This window comes from Lutra lutra, chromosome 3, assembly GCF_902655055.1.
Source record: "Lutra lutra chromosome 3, mLutLut1.2, whole genome shotgun sequence".
Lineage (NCBI taxonomy): Eukaryota > Metazoa > Chordata > Mammalia > Carnivora > Mustelidae > Lutra > Lutra lutra.
Genome location: NC_062280.1, coordinates 52479831 through 52494019, shown reverse-complemented (window position 1 = coordinate 52494019; position 14189 = coordinate 52479831). Strand labels below are relative to the sequence as shown.

General features: G+C 40.2%; 1 protein-coding gene across 6 annotated transcripts in view; it reads right to left on the bottom strand.

Moving 5' to 3' along the window:
• The window catches only part of GALNT13 (polypeptide N-acetylgalactosaminyltransferase 13), a 549504-nt gene extending 537021 nt beyond the window's left edge, over nt 1–12483 (bottom strand). For 5 of the 6 annotated variants that reach the window (XM_047721767.1, XM_047721766.1, XM_047721773.1 and 2 more), the window contains exon 1: nt 12080–12483. The gene's annotated coding sequence lies outside the window, so the exon portion shown is untranslated. The remainder of the gene's footprint in view (nt 1–12079) is intronic. The other variant, XM_047721768.1, reaches the window with a different exon arrangement.
• Nucleotides 12484–14189: the final 1706 nt, after the last annotated feature.

The window sequence follows — 14189 nt, the reverse complement described above, 5'->3', positions numbered from 1 at the left end:
ACATTTGGGGGGCTCATCTCGCTGGTGTGGGCCATGGAGAGTTGGGGTGCCTGACGTGAGGCATCAATCCCTTGCTCCTCCAGAAGTGCTGCACTAGTATGTTATGGTATAGTGCTATGCTAGGGTATTGTTTTTGTGACCTCAGGTCTCTGCCTCTCCTACCTTTCTCAATGTGGTCTTTTTATCCTCTGACATAGAGAAGAAGTTCTTCTAGTTTTCAGAGGGAAATGATTCATATATAGCTGAAGATTTGGTGTGTCCATGGAAGGAGGTGAGTCCAGGGTCTTCCTAGGCCTCCATGTTGTAGAATCCCCATATTAATTCCTCAGTATTTGTTCTACTCTGTTTTCTATTTTCTTACAGAACCTAAGTAGTAGGAAGTCACACTTCAGGGATGTTTATCTTAAATATTTCTCATTATTTGTCTTTTCATTTTGCATTGGCAAGTATTTTCCTTATTAGAAATTTAAAAATTTCCCTTAAACTACTGATTTCAAAATCTTTAATTTCCATAATTTTCTTATTCATTGTCTCTTCCATATCATCCATTGTTTTACAAATGTAGTATTTTCTTGCACCTCTTCGGCAACACTAATGTTTTTTGTCTGTCTTATGATCCTTCAATTATCTGTCCCCTGCAAGGTCATTTTATTGTTAATGGCTTTTCAGTTATCTTGGTCTCTCTTTTTCATGTTGCAGGCTTTTCTTAATATCTTTTCTTAAATTATTTCTTAGAAGTCTGGTACTCCATGGTTGCCATTTGATAATTAAGAACAAAGAAACAGAAAGTACTGAGTCCTCCATACTTGAATGGGTCTTATTGATTAGAAGACTTTGCTTTGGGATAAGCGAGATGCTGATCATTAGGCTTGAAGATTTTAAGCGCCAAAATAAAAGGGACTTTATTCTATGGTTCTAGGATGTAACCCTCATTGCCCTTATTGCTCCTCAGCCATTTAAGTAACATCATTAGAATGTACTAAGAGGTATAATGAGACAGTTAGTGAAAAACACTTGCTATAGGGTTATTTGCATACGAAGTAGAATTACTAAGTAGTAAGCTGGTTATTCCATCTATACAGGTTGATTCATTATTCTGTGTCAGCTCTAGTGTCTCATTTCTGTCCTCTATTTTTCTTGGCATTATGAAGCTTCAACCCTTTGGGGGCTTGTTCAGGACACAGTGGCTCCCTCCTCAATTTCAGGACACTCTCCTGTATCTTAGTTTTCCTCTACCTTGCTTTACTCTACCCAATTTTTAACAGTCTGATATCTTTTTGACACTTTAATTTATGCTTAAATTAATGAGGTTTCAAGAAAAAAATATAATAAATACAGATATGTATCAATACTTCCTCTTAAAAATGGATACTCACCTGTTTAAAAGAATTCCACCGACCTAGAGAAGCTACACTTAAAACCCTTAAAATGGAAAAAAAAAAAAAAAAAAAGAACAAGCAAAATTATTATACTATTGAATATCAACATAATCATGATGGCAACAATACTACTTTTAATGATTCACATTTTCTCTCTCTGTTGAAAGAAATGCGAACTGCACATCTGCACAGGTCTTAAGGTACACAGGGTAAAAGCAATGCTCCTGATTTCATGTTTATGAAATGTCTTATACTGTCCTTTTTGTGGAGAATGAGACAACTGATTAACATTCTCAGAAAAAATATTTATTGAAGTTCAAAATTACTTAATGAGATAGTTGCAAGTATCTTATATTTGTGAAGGTTATTTTTCCTCACAAAAGGAATGGAAATGATGCATACACTTTATCCCACTTGAATTAGAATTTTATATAGATAGTAAGAATCTGTGCATTGTAGAAGCAGAATGGGCCTATTGTTGTCTGCAACAGCAAATGAAGTGTCTCATAACTAGCAATTCAATGTGTTAATTCAGCTGCACCATCCAATTACCTACGATTCATCTCAACTTAGTGCACAACAATAAAACTTTAAAAATCTGTGACAAAAATGTCTGCTCTACATTTATCAAATAGGGTAAACACTACCCAAAATCAGGGAGTGAGAGCCACAGAAACTAAATTATTAAAATTGTTCATTAAAATCTATCAGTTGATATCATAATAAATTTTTGACATGAAGTCAATTGCCGAGAGTTAATAATAAAATACATACTGGATGTTTTGTATGGAAACTCTGACCAAGAAATATAGAAACCGTGTGGCAATTGAAATTGGCATCCTTTCAAATAACACAGCATTCCCTTAGAGCCACGGGCCGGCCAACTGCCAACTGACCACAGGGCCCAAGTACACAATTCTAAAAGTAAACAAAGGTAATGAGATGTGAATTTAGCATCCCCAGCCTCCTGCTAAATGACCCAGATGCAAAAGCTAGAGCGTCTGTCTCTTACCTATTCAGAACTAACTGATGAAATGAACAAAGCTCTTTTTGTAATTTTTTTTTTTAACAAATCAACAGCACTAATAGTCTAATCCTGCTACATGTGGACTTATTAAGCCACAGAAGAAAGACCATGTAAACTAAAGGAGACCCATGAAGAAGGAATAAAGGAAAGGAGAAGTAAGGAAAAGATATGGGAGAAGAAAAAGGGTTATCAAGAAATAATAAACACATATTTACTTAAGAAGAAAATACAGAGGCACACTGACAACCTACAGGAGAGGTATAAAATCTGAACCATATTCAGGGTTCTCACATTTTTCAGGACAAATGACATATAGTCCCATTTGGGACTTAACTATCAAGAGAATCAAAGAAAGACAAGCCTTGTGGATTCAGAAAAAAAAAAAAAAGATTTAGAAAAAAAAGAATTTGCTGTGAGAAAAAAGGAAAAACTGTACCGTGTTTTGATACTAAGCTAGTTAGTAACCCCATAAAAACCTTCATTTCATTTATAGACTCTGAAAACAGCACTGTTTTTAAGTACAAATTTTAGCTTTTAGAAAACCAGGCAGGTGGAGTGACTCATTATTGATGGTATGTAATTGAAATAATTTACATAACCCAATCAACTATCAGTCAATCTAAAATAATATTTTTTTAAAAGACTAAAGGAAAATCGTTAAAACACTGTCCCAGTACATTAAACAAAAATAGTAAGCAATAGAAAGTTGCTGAAAATCAACCAAAGGTCATAAAGTGAAAATGTATTTTATCAAAGATTAATACATCAGTTCTCACAGATTATTAGTGATTACAAATCAGTAAAGATATGCCATTATAAGAAAAACTTGAAACACTTGAGAAAAAAAGCCAGAAATTTCAGCAGGATTTCCTCAATCCTTCCATAAAGATTTCTTAATGTAATTTAAACATTTTATCAGCAATATCACAGCAAAATAAACTATTTCTTATTAGATTACAGATACATATCTCAGTTACGGATTACAATCTATATAGAGAAATCTAACTTAGTTAAGGATTTAATTATTTTTCCTCCTGTCTGTAGAACTATATGTTAATTTCTCCTTGTTTTGGGGGAGGTAGGGGCAGTCTGCATCTAAGTAGAGACAACAACATAGTTAAGAAATCCATTCCAATCTTCCCACATTTATTCTCTTACATAATTGTCTTTTTTTAAGATTTTATTTATTTATTTGACAGAGATTATAAGTAGGCAGAGAGAGAGGAAGGGAAGCAGGCTCCCTGCTGAGCAGAGAGCCCCAATGCCGGGGCTCCGCTGGCTCTATCTCTGGACCCTGGGATCATGACCCGAGCCGAAGGCAGAGGCTTTAACCCACTGAACCATCCAGGAGAGAACTTCAATTTTTACTTGCAGCTTGTCTTTCTTAATCCAGAGTTATGACTTCTAAAATGTAAAGATTTTTGTTTCCCACTGTAGAAATCTGATTTGTTGGTCAGGCTTTCTTCCTTCACTTTTAAAGGCAAAACTTACTTAAATAGGAAACAAGACCTAGGAATCTGGGTTCCATTTTCAATTCTGCTACTTGGAGCTTCATGATGCAAAGCAAGTTGTTTTATTAACCATCTCATCAAAAGAGCACAGTCCTTGCCCTGCCACTCATCAGCTCAGTCTGCAACAATTTACTTAACCTTTCTGTGTCCCAATTTCCTTGTGTGTAAAATGGACGTACTAATAAAACTTACTTTGGAGGGCTGTTATGATAAAAATGAGTATCTGTAAAGCATGTAGAATTGTGTCCATAACATAGTAACTTCTTTTTTAAGGGAAGAAAGAGTCTACAGTAATGTGAAGCTATTTTAATTATTATATAATGCTGGGGTGTTCTTTCCCAACTAATCTACCCTAAATTGAATGGCTTCTATCATAAGGAATCCACATGCCTATTTTAGAATGCATGACTATTCAAAACCATAGAGTAATATAAGTAATATTAAAACTAACATTGATAACAAAAGTAATAACTGATAAGTAATATTAAAGGAAACTATCCTGTTTCTTAAATATGGAGACATGGACTTGACGGTTCAGTTTAATTCTATTTGCTCCCCTTACAGATTACTGGCCCTTCACACTTGTAGCAGTGAAAATTTTTATTATACCCAGGGTATCTGTTTTAGGCTCCAGGTCCTAACGTCTGCCCATTTTTATTGTTTCTAAAATAGCTGGTTACTACTTTCTTTTATTGTGAATAGTCACTACTTTAAAAGCTCAAAATGAAAGAGGAATCACTGAGTCCTAACAGCTTGCCCAGAAATTACATTCTGACTTCAGATTTGACTCTATTTTTCCTTTAAGATCTACGGCTATTTTATATTCTGAGTAGTATTTTGAAATTTTGGCATCATGAAAATGAAATCAAATGCACAACTATGTTTACTAGGATTTTAGCATTTCTTGTGATAGTTCAAGTCTCTGAATGTTAAAATGTGTTAAGTGTGTGGTTGTGAAGACTCACTGACATCAGAAGTCCTATGAACAAACTGTAGAAAAATAAGCATTAATTTGTTTTAACAGCAATTTGTTTGTCATTGTAATTTAGGACATAAATGAATGCACAATTTTAAAAAGAAGCGTGGGTGTGGAGAATAAGTCTGGCTGTGCTAAAAGGACAGTAACTGCTACCTTTTTTAATAAATAAAAATTAGCAAGTAAATCTGAAAAATGATGAACTTGAAGTAAATCAGTTGCTTGAAATGTCACTGTATTTAGAATCATCTAGAAAAGTATTTATAAAAATAGAATCTGAGGGCTCCTGGGTAGCTCAAGGGCAGCATTCAGGTCAGGTCATGATCTCAGGGTCTAGAATCAAGGCCCACATCCCAGGCCCTGAGAACATGATCTGAGCTGAAGGGCATCTGGCTATCCGCTCAGCAGGGAGTCTGCTTCTCCCTCTGCCTCTGCCCCTCCCCCCTCCTTCTTGTGGTCTCTCTCTTCCCCCCTCAAATAAATAAATAAAATCTTTAAATAAATAAATAAAAACAGATTCTGTAAACCCATCCCAGGCAAATGAGAATCTGTATCAGTGGGATCTAACAGACAGATTTGTTAGCAAGGATACGAAAAGATGCCTTAGGTCAATTTTGCTACATTCATCTACCCCCAATGGCATTTTTTTCCCTCTTCAGTGGCCCCAGTAGTCTCTATCCAAAGCAAGCTCGCATTTAACAGCCTGGGTCAGTTTTACAAAAGCAGTTAGAAGTTTACCTTTGCAATTTTCTCTCTTACCTAAAGCAAAACTGCTTTGTCCTCACTAAGACAAACAAAGAAGTGAAAAAGGAACAGAAGAATCCTTAAAGGCTGAACACATAGGTTTGGGGGAAGGACGGAGGAGTTAAAGTTCTTAAGACATGCTCCTTTATTTCGGCCCAACATTCACCTCTTGTCCCAGTTAAACACTGATTTGTGTTTAACTGCCATGAGCGAACAAGTCACCTCCAATTCTCTAATCCTTCCAACAAACACTGCCATAGTAAACTGAGGCTAGAGCAATTGCTAGCATCTTGGGTCCAAATTTTATTGCCCAGGCTGATGACTGTCAAGAAAATGGAATTGCTATAAGGGTTGTGTATTTCTCATTAAGTGACAGATATAACTACCATACTAGCCTGCGTTGTCTATGGGCACAAGATACATGGGTATGATAGGATATGACAGAGGTTCCACCAAGCAGGGTTCCCAAGCACAGACTACAGAAGAGGGTTAAATAACTTACCAGACTGTGATAAAATTTTCACCAGTCTTTGTTAAATTTGAAAAATAAGTGCACTGTAGAAAAAACACATAGAAAGCTAAATTTATTCTATTTTAAGAACTATATTTTGATAATCAGTTCTGCCATCTTAGCTGATGTACAAATGTCTCCCCTTTTATAACACAATGGTGATAGAAGTAGGCTTCTTAAATCATTCTTACCAGACAGAAGGAAATGTTCACATGAAGGTTGGCGCTTGTTTTTATTTTCCAATTTATTCATCAGTGAAAATGTCAGACTGAGAACTCCCAGAGCACTGGCTTCATCGAAATAAAGAACTGATGTGATCCCTGGTGCTCATACATACTAGTGGTGCAATTCTGAGTGAGGGAGTCCTCACGGACACAGTGGGGACAGTAATACTACTTACTATTCATACGCTTATGAGGATAAAACATGGCAAGACCTATTAGATGTTTACTTATCCACAGTACAAGGACAAAGTAAGTATCCAACAGATTTTAGTTATTTTCTGAATGTGTAACTTAATTCACCATTTTTAACTCCCTCTGTTTCCAAGTATTTGTTCTCATTTTTCTTTCATTAGATTAATGGTAGTATCATATAGGGGTCTTGATAGTCACATAAATCTCATCCTCTCCTATATGAAACTAATTATATAATAAGAAATCTCAAGAGGAAATTAAGTCAGTTATTATGCTTCTGATCTACAAGAACATAATCCTCCCCATATGTCAAAATCCATTTTTAACAAAAAAAAGAGGTGCTGTGCTTATAATATTAAGGCAATTAATATTAGGCAAGAGATTAAGTTGCATTTACTACTATCTCTGAGGCGTAATTTAGATGATTTTGAATATGCAGGCTTTGCTCTAAATTCTTCTGTTTACAGTGGCTACTCAGCACTTGTATTATGATCACCAAAATGCCAACTAACAGTTTAATCACACTTCCTATAATGTTCTACAAGAGCTTAAATAAGATTTAAGTGATATCAATGTAGTTTAATGATTCAGAATCCTAATTAATTCCACATCCTGTTAAAACCCTGATATGCTAGATCTTGGACAGTTCCCACCTATCTTAACAGTAAACAGTTCCAAAAATAATAACAATAATAATACAAAGGAAGTCTGAATATTTAATATGAGCAGCATTTTAATTTTCTCATATAACAGGAAATATGATCACAATTGTGTTCATATCTATGATGTTAACAGTCACAATTTCCTCTGCATCCCTCTCAAGCTATGTTGGAAGGATTTACCATTAACATGGAACAACTTTCAACAACCGATATTTTGTATTTTGCTTTAGATCTACTGTGAGGCGTGGACAGTTATAATAGGGTAAAGGCTGAAGGAGAACCCAAGAGTTCATAAGGACAATTACATGTGCACATTCGAGTGAAGTTGGGCCCCATAGAGAAAAGGCACATCTCCCTACCTTCACTTATATTTTAAATGGTAGGCCCCAGAAATCTCTTAATAATCTGTGCTTAAAAATTCTCAAAACTAAGAATTTCAGCTTAAATACATATGTCCTGACTCATACAAAGACAATAAAACCAGAAAACTCATAGTTAAAAATAAATTTTAGCTAATTCATTTATAAGCAAACTGGAACATACATTCATCACAGAGGTATCTTTTACCACCTGTTATTTCTTGGTAATCAAGCAAAGACTCATTAAAAATATTTTTATAATACACTACATTGAAAGCATACACATAGATTCAAATCTGAATCTAGAAAAAACAAGTATCAAATGAATAAAGTCCATCTGGTTTATATTTTGCTCTAAAATATAATTGCTTATAATGTCCCAAATGGATGACCAACTACTGAATTACTGTGTGCACTCATTTTCACAAATTTCTTTTTTAATTTTCTAAGTAGTAAATTTCACGGTAGAAAGCTGGACTCTTCAAAAACATGTATCTGTAACTGAAAAGCAGGTGTCCTTTATTATACAATGTGTTTTAAGATAGAAATTGTAAACAGAAGTCTAATCTGGGGGTACCTGGTTGACTCACTAAATAGATGAAACTCTTGGATTTTAGGATTCTGAGTTCAAGCCCCATTTTAGGTACAGAGAATACTTAAAAATAAAATCTTTTTTTAAAAAAGTCTAATCTGTTAAAACGACAAAAGGTTTATCAGAGCAGACAGTAACAGATCTTTATATGTGATTTATGTGTTTGAACATATGTGTGAGTGGGTGGGTGGGGGGTGATATTAAGAAAGGACATCAAATAGACTGTCAAAGTCAGTATGAGTCTCGATTCGGTGTTTCACATGTGTTTATTCCTATAACAAGAGCAGAAGGAAGGAAGGAGAACCAAAACACAGTTAAAATTCTTTGAATAATTAGGCATATGGTCACTCGAACTTCAAAGTAGTGATCCTGTAAGGTCTCATTAAATTTAAGACATGTACATGTTCCTACTACTGATGGCAATGCAAACCCAAGGTGATTTTAAAAGTCACAGTCAAGAATTTCTTGTTTATTACAAGAGATGCCATTTGAGATGGTGATACCTAAAAACACCAATGGAGACTGTTCATCTCCATAAAACACAAGGGACACTTATTAAAGACATGGAGTACTGTTATTTCTTTCACCTAGTGGACTTCATCCATACATCATTCTCAATCATACTCTTTACTTTCACTTGTTGTTATTCAGAAACACCCATATCATCTTCATTTTTTCAACCAGAATGAATAAAAATACTCATGTATTGCCTTCTCTCACCTTCTCCCTAAAATGCTAAGTTTAAAAAGTTGCACTTCTATTCCATGAAATCTTCCTGTTAGAACTACCACTTATAAAAAAGAAAACAAAGGAAAGGAAAGAAAGAACTACCACTTCTAAAAATCAAGTAAGGCCAATGGAAACACTGCATTTCACTCTGACAAAACTGTTCAATGTGAAATCAATGCACATAAAATTAAAAAGTTATATATGCCTCAATATTATCAGTAAATCAGAACATATCTCAACTAGTATCAGAATTTCTACCTTCACTGTATCTTTGCTACTTTTAAATATAAAACATTGGGTACAATGTCAGGTGATCTATAAGCCAATATTTTTAAAGCAAAATTGCCTTGAACACACTACTGTACAATAGTCATAGCAAATCCCCAACTGTTTTGAGAAGTGACTACCCTATCATCAAAAAACAATAAAAAAAAAAGACCCCAAAACAAAACAAAAAAACAATACTGCAGCCTAAGAATTCCTACTAGTACCTTGTGCCAGGAGGACTACATTTCCAGGTACTCTGGCAAATTCTCATATATATGTAGTACCACACCTCTCATATACATTTGAAGCAGTAAGGAAGCCTATAAATTATTTAAGGCAAGTGATTCAGTTTGCAGATCAATTTATAGCCCCCAAATATTTTAAGCTGACAGATCTGTTCCTTATATTAAAAGAGAGAACTTTTCACTTGCGAAAGACCACATGAAAATATTCACTAACAAATGATGTCATGTTGCAGTTTACTTTCAGGTAGGAAGATGAAGAGATGCCAGCCATCAGAGCCTCTAAAATCATTTCTCCAATTTTGCAGTGACTTGTTAAAGAGCATCAGCCAAGTTAAAGACTTGCAGAGAGAGGCAAATTCAAGCAGTGAATGAACCAAAAAGGGACAGAAGAGTCATGTTTCAACATCCCTTCTACTAGTCCTCAATTCCCATTCATAAAAGACTAAATGAAACAGAAAAAAAGGGGGGGGGCAGAATTCAACTTCTTGTTTGTAGGCTCATTAGCTTAACTGGGTGACTTCAAAGCCCATAATTAGCTGCATGCTAATCACTCAACTAGCAAGTTTTTATTAAGCATTTACTAGTTTTCCCACACTGCACTAGGGTCTGCACGTCTGAAGCAGCATCCCATTCCACTATGCACTCTCGAATCCAGAATTAATCTACACCAGCAGCACTGTACCTCTTTTGCAAAAGCTTTCATTCCTTCCTCTCGGAACCTGATCTCAGACACAGTGCCTCTACTTAAGTAAGCAGCTTTAAGCCCTGGAATGGGATGAGCATCACACACACGGAGAATTAAAAGCATTTATTTAAACAAGCAGGAGCAGCCAGAGAAAATTCTCAGTGGAGTTGAAGGTGAGCAGGGGCATAAGGAAGAGATGTGAAATCCTGGCTTGTGGCAAACAGCGCAGAGAAATGCACATTTCTCATGTTCAAAGTCTGCCTTAGGCTATGAAGATTTTCCAAATCTATCCATCTGTGAAGTCACTCAAACAGGGTTTCAATACCAAGGTTCTAATTCTGCAGGAGAGAAGGAGTTTGTAAAGATCAGGGAAAAGGAAAAATTAGTAATGCAATGCAAAAGTGAAGAGGAGGAAAAGGAAAGGATGGGTGAAGGAAAGGAGAATCAAATCTGGGAAAGTGAAAGGTACGAAATATGTCACCAAAGAGGCTGACCTTACTTTTCACTATTCTCAAACAAGCTGGTTTCTTTAACACTAGAGGGCATGAACGCAAGGAATAGCGCGCGCACACACACGCACACACGCGCACCACACATAGACACACACGGGGACGGTAGGGAAGCAACCCTGAGCAAAGGCAGCCTTCATATAAAACTAAAGATCCGAGGGCCCAAAGAAAACCCGAAATTTCTGGCGTCTAGGGCAGCCAAGTGTCTTTACCCTGCAAATAAAATTTCTACGCTCTGTTCGTGGCAACAGTGACCACGACCTCTCCCAAGGAAACCACTCAAGGATTGAGTGTTATGGCAGTTTAAAGCATATAGCCCCCAATGTTCCTCTCCTCCGCTAGCAACACCTTTGCCTCAGGAAAGCTCCCACCCTTTCGAGGTCAGTTTTCCCTGGATCCAAAATCTTCATCCATCTCTTCTCCTGGGGCTACCTGTAAAAGCTGGAGATGGAGACTATCTACCAGGAAATTCAACTGATCGTACTCAAATAACGGAGTGAGGGGAGGGGCGCCCGCAGCTTTCGCTGCCAGCATCCTCTGTGCGCTCGGGTTCGCGGCCGCGCGGAGCCGGGAGACTGGCCCTTGAGCAGCTCATTCAGCCCCTCGACTCCACGAGAGCCCCCACAAGGGCATCCTCCGCACACCTTCTGGCTCTGACCAGGGAGATCTCTGTACCTGGAGATGCCCAGATGGTGGGCCGGGGCGTGCTCCACTGGCGAAGGCGCCTGGGGTCTGGGGTTCTGGAGGACAGGAGAGGCGAGGAAAGGAGTAAGCGAGAGGCAGGAGAGGAAGACGGAAAACATGGCAAGAAGGAGAGACAAGCCTAAGAGACAGAGTAACAGAAAGAGACATCCCAAGAAAGACAAGGAGGAAAAGAAGGGAAAACAGACCCGAAGGGCGCAGGGGGAGCCAGTCAGAGGGAAAGTCAGAGAAAGAAACTGAGTCAGAAACAGAGACGCACAGAAGAGAATGAGAGGCCGAGGGGCACGGAAAGAGAGAGGCAGAAAGAAAGGAAGGCAATCGTCGAAGAGGACACCCAAGCTCCAGACCGTCCGCGGTGTCAAGCCGAGAAGCGTCCGCGCACAGCAAGCCCCAGCCTCCCGCAGCTGGTAGGAGAAAGTTGCCCCTGCTGCCGAGCCACCAAGGCGCAGAGGGTGGCCAGCGACCCGGAGCTCAGCCAAATAGCGGAAAAAGCCGGGTAGAGAGCGGGCGGCGGCAGAAAGTTCCGCGCCTCGCGATCCTCCCTCCGCACCTGCAGCGACCGGCGAAGGCGCTCAGAGTGCCCAAGGGGCTGTCTCGCGGGGTCCGCGGGCGCCCCTGACCCCCATCCGGCCCCAGGCACTCGACTCTGCGCCCTACACTCGCTGCGGGACTTTGCGGCACCCACCCGGGCACCCTGGCCACCCGGAGAGGACTCGCCCCAAACAATTACCAGGAAGAGAAAGGGAGCAAGAGAGAGACAGAGACCTGCTATCGTGGCCAAGGATCCCGCGAAGAGGGAACAGCAGTCCACACGCGGGATTCAGCTTCCGACCAGCCCAGCAGGCGCCGGTCGGCCGCGCCGAGAGTGCCGGGTGCGCCGAGCCCGCGCTCACCTGGAACCCGCGCCGGCCCGCGAACGCCGCGCGCAGCCCCGGCTCCCGCCCGCGCCTCTCTCTTCACACTTCCCCGGGAGCGGAGCAAGCTGGCTCCGGCCTGGGCCAGCCCCAGAGAAGCGCCCTCATAGCGCAGCGGCGGGCTAGAGGGCTCCGCGAGCGCCGCGAGAGCGGGCGCCGAGGCCGTAGAGGCGCAGGAGACCGAACGAGGGCTCCTAACACATTGTCACCTCGGCAGAGCCGCCGTTACCGCCGCCGCCACCGCCTGGTCACTTCGCCCCCAGCCCCCGCCCCCCTCCCACCCCGGCCCTCTCCCTCCCAGCCCCTCCTCCTCGCGCGGTCCCTCCCCCTCCCGTAGCCCCAGCCTGGAGGCCTCTCACTGGGCTAGTATCATTTACGTAACCAGCACCCCTCAGCCCTCCTCCCTCCCGGCTCCCGCTCCTCCCCGGGCTGGGGCGGTGTGCACCGAGCGCGCTCCAGCTGCTCCTAGAGCTGCTGCTCCAGCGATGTGCACAAGTCCCGCGATACTTGGCAGGCACGGCCCCCAAGAGCAACTGTGGGGTAGGCTCCTCTCCCCTACAGAGCGTTTCTTGACCCCTGGCCATCCAGGTTTTCCATAGTGCAAAAGCCGGTTTGCATACAGGATGTTAGTCTGGTGCACCAGCGAGCCTCTTACAGGGGTGCCGGAGGGTCGGGGACTGCCCTCGGGGGAAAAGCTGGGGCAACCCCACCTCCTTCGTAGTGTCTCCAGTGGAGAAATGATGCGGGGGACTTAAGGTTTCAGAGCCTTGAAGCAGAAGGACAGACAAGAGTTTGGCCTCTTGTCCATTACAGTTTTTACACCCTGACAGGATCCTGGTGTTCTGGATGGCGACAGCTGCTGCTAGCTTACACAGGATATGAGAACTAGGAACGCAAAAGGCTTCCTTGTTCTCATAAATTTTTTAGGGAGAAGTAAAGAGAAAAAGTGGGGCTTTGAATTCCTTTCTCAGTCAACAAGGTATGGTCTCTGACACATACACACATATACATACACGCGCATACACCCAGAAGTGCCTGAATGCTTGCATTTCAAAGTAAAGTTCATGTGAAGTCATTTCTAAGTAAAATGAATGTATAGTGTGGCAGAAGGTCTTGTACTAAATGGTTAAAATGTATGTAAGGATCTTAGAACAATGCCTGCCACAAGGCAGACTTAAGATTCAGATATTAGCATCTGAAGACTTGGGACCTATCCCCCAATGCCATGAGGGAAGTACTCTTCTAGGAAATTGGGTTTACTGAGTTAAAATCCCTACTTTGCCATTTATTCACTGTTGGTTTTCTTATTTATGAGAGTAAAATAGGGGTCCTTTCCTCCTCTCCCTTGTCATTTCACCTGTCTTAATTCACTCTTCTAAGTTTATTTGGTGAGACTGGGGGAAGATCTAACAGCTACTTCAAAAATATTAAGGAGCTATGTTGTACAAACATATTATTTTTATCTAGAATGTCAATGACATTCTTGACTATACTCAAAAGGAAATTTCTAGAAATGTTATCTCTTTCATGAATCAATTATTATCTAAACTGGTATGATAACCCTACTTAATATCTTCTCTTACATTTTCCGTCCTACTACCCCTTCCAACTTTCAGTGATGGAACATCCACCAGAGGGGATTCTGTGTATGTGTGAGGACATGGGATGCCATTCATAATACCAAGGACACCCTGGAATTTCTCTCTATTGCTCTCTCCTGTGACTTCCAGTTCTACCATCTTACCCACCTCTGCATGGCAAATTGAAAAAAGCTATGGACTAGCAAGTTAAAGATTGGGGTTCTAATGCTGGCATAGCCACTTATCAGACATAAGTCCTTTGATGACATATAATCCCCTATCCTTACATTCTTCATCTCTTAAAAAGGTAGCAATGCTATCTTGTAAGTTTTGTGCTAATATTTAATTAAAGCAAGAATCGTAATTCTAGTGGGTAAAGAC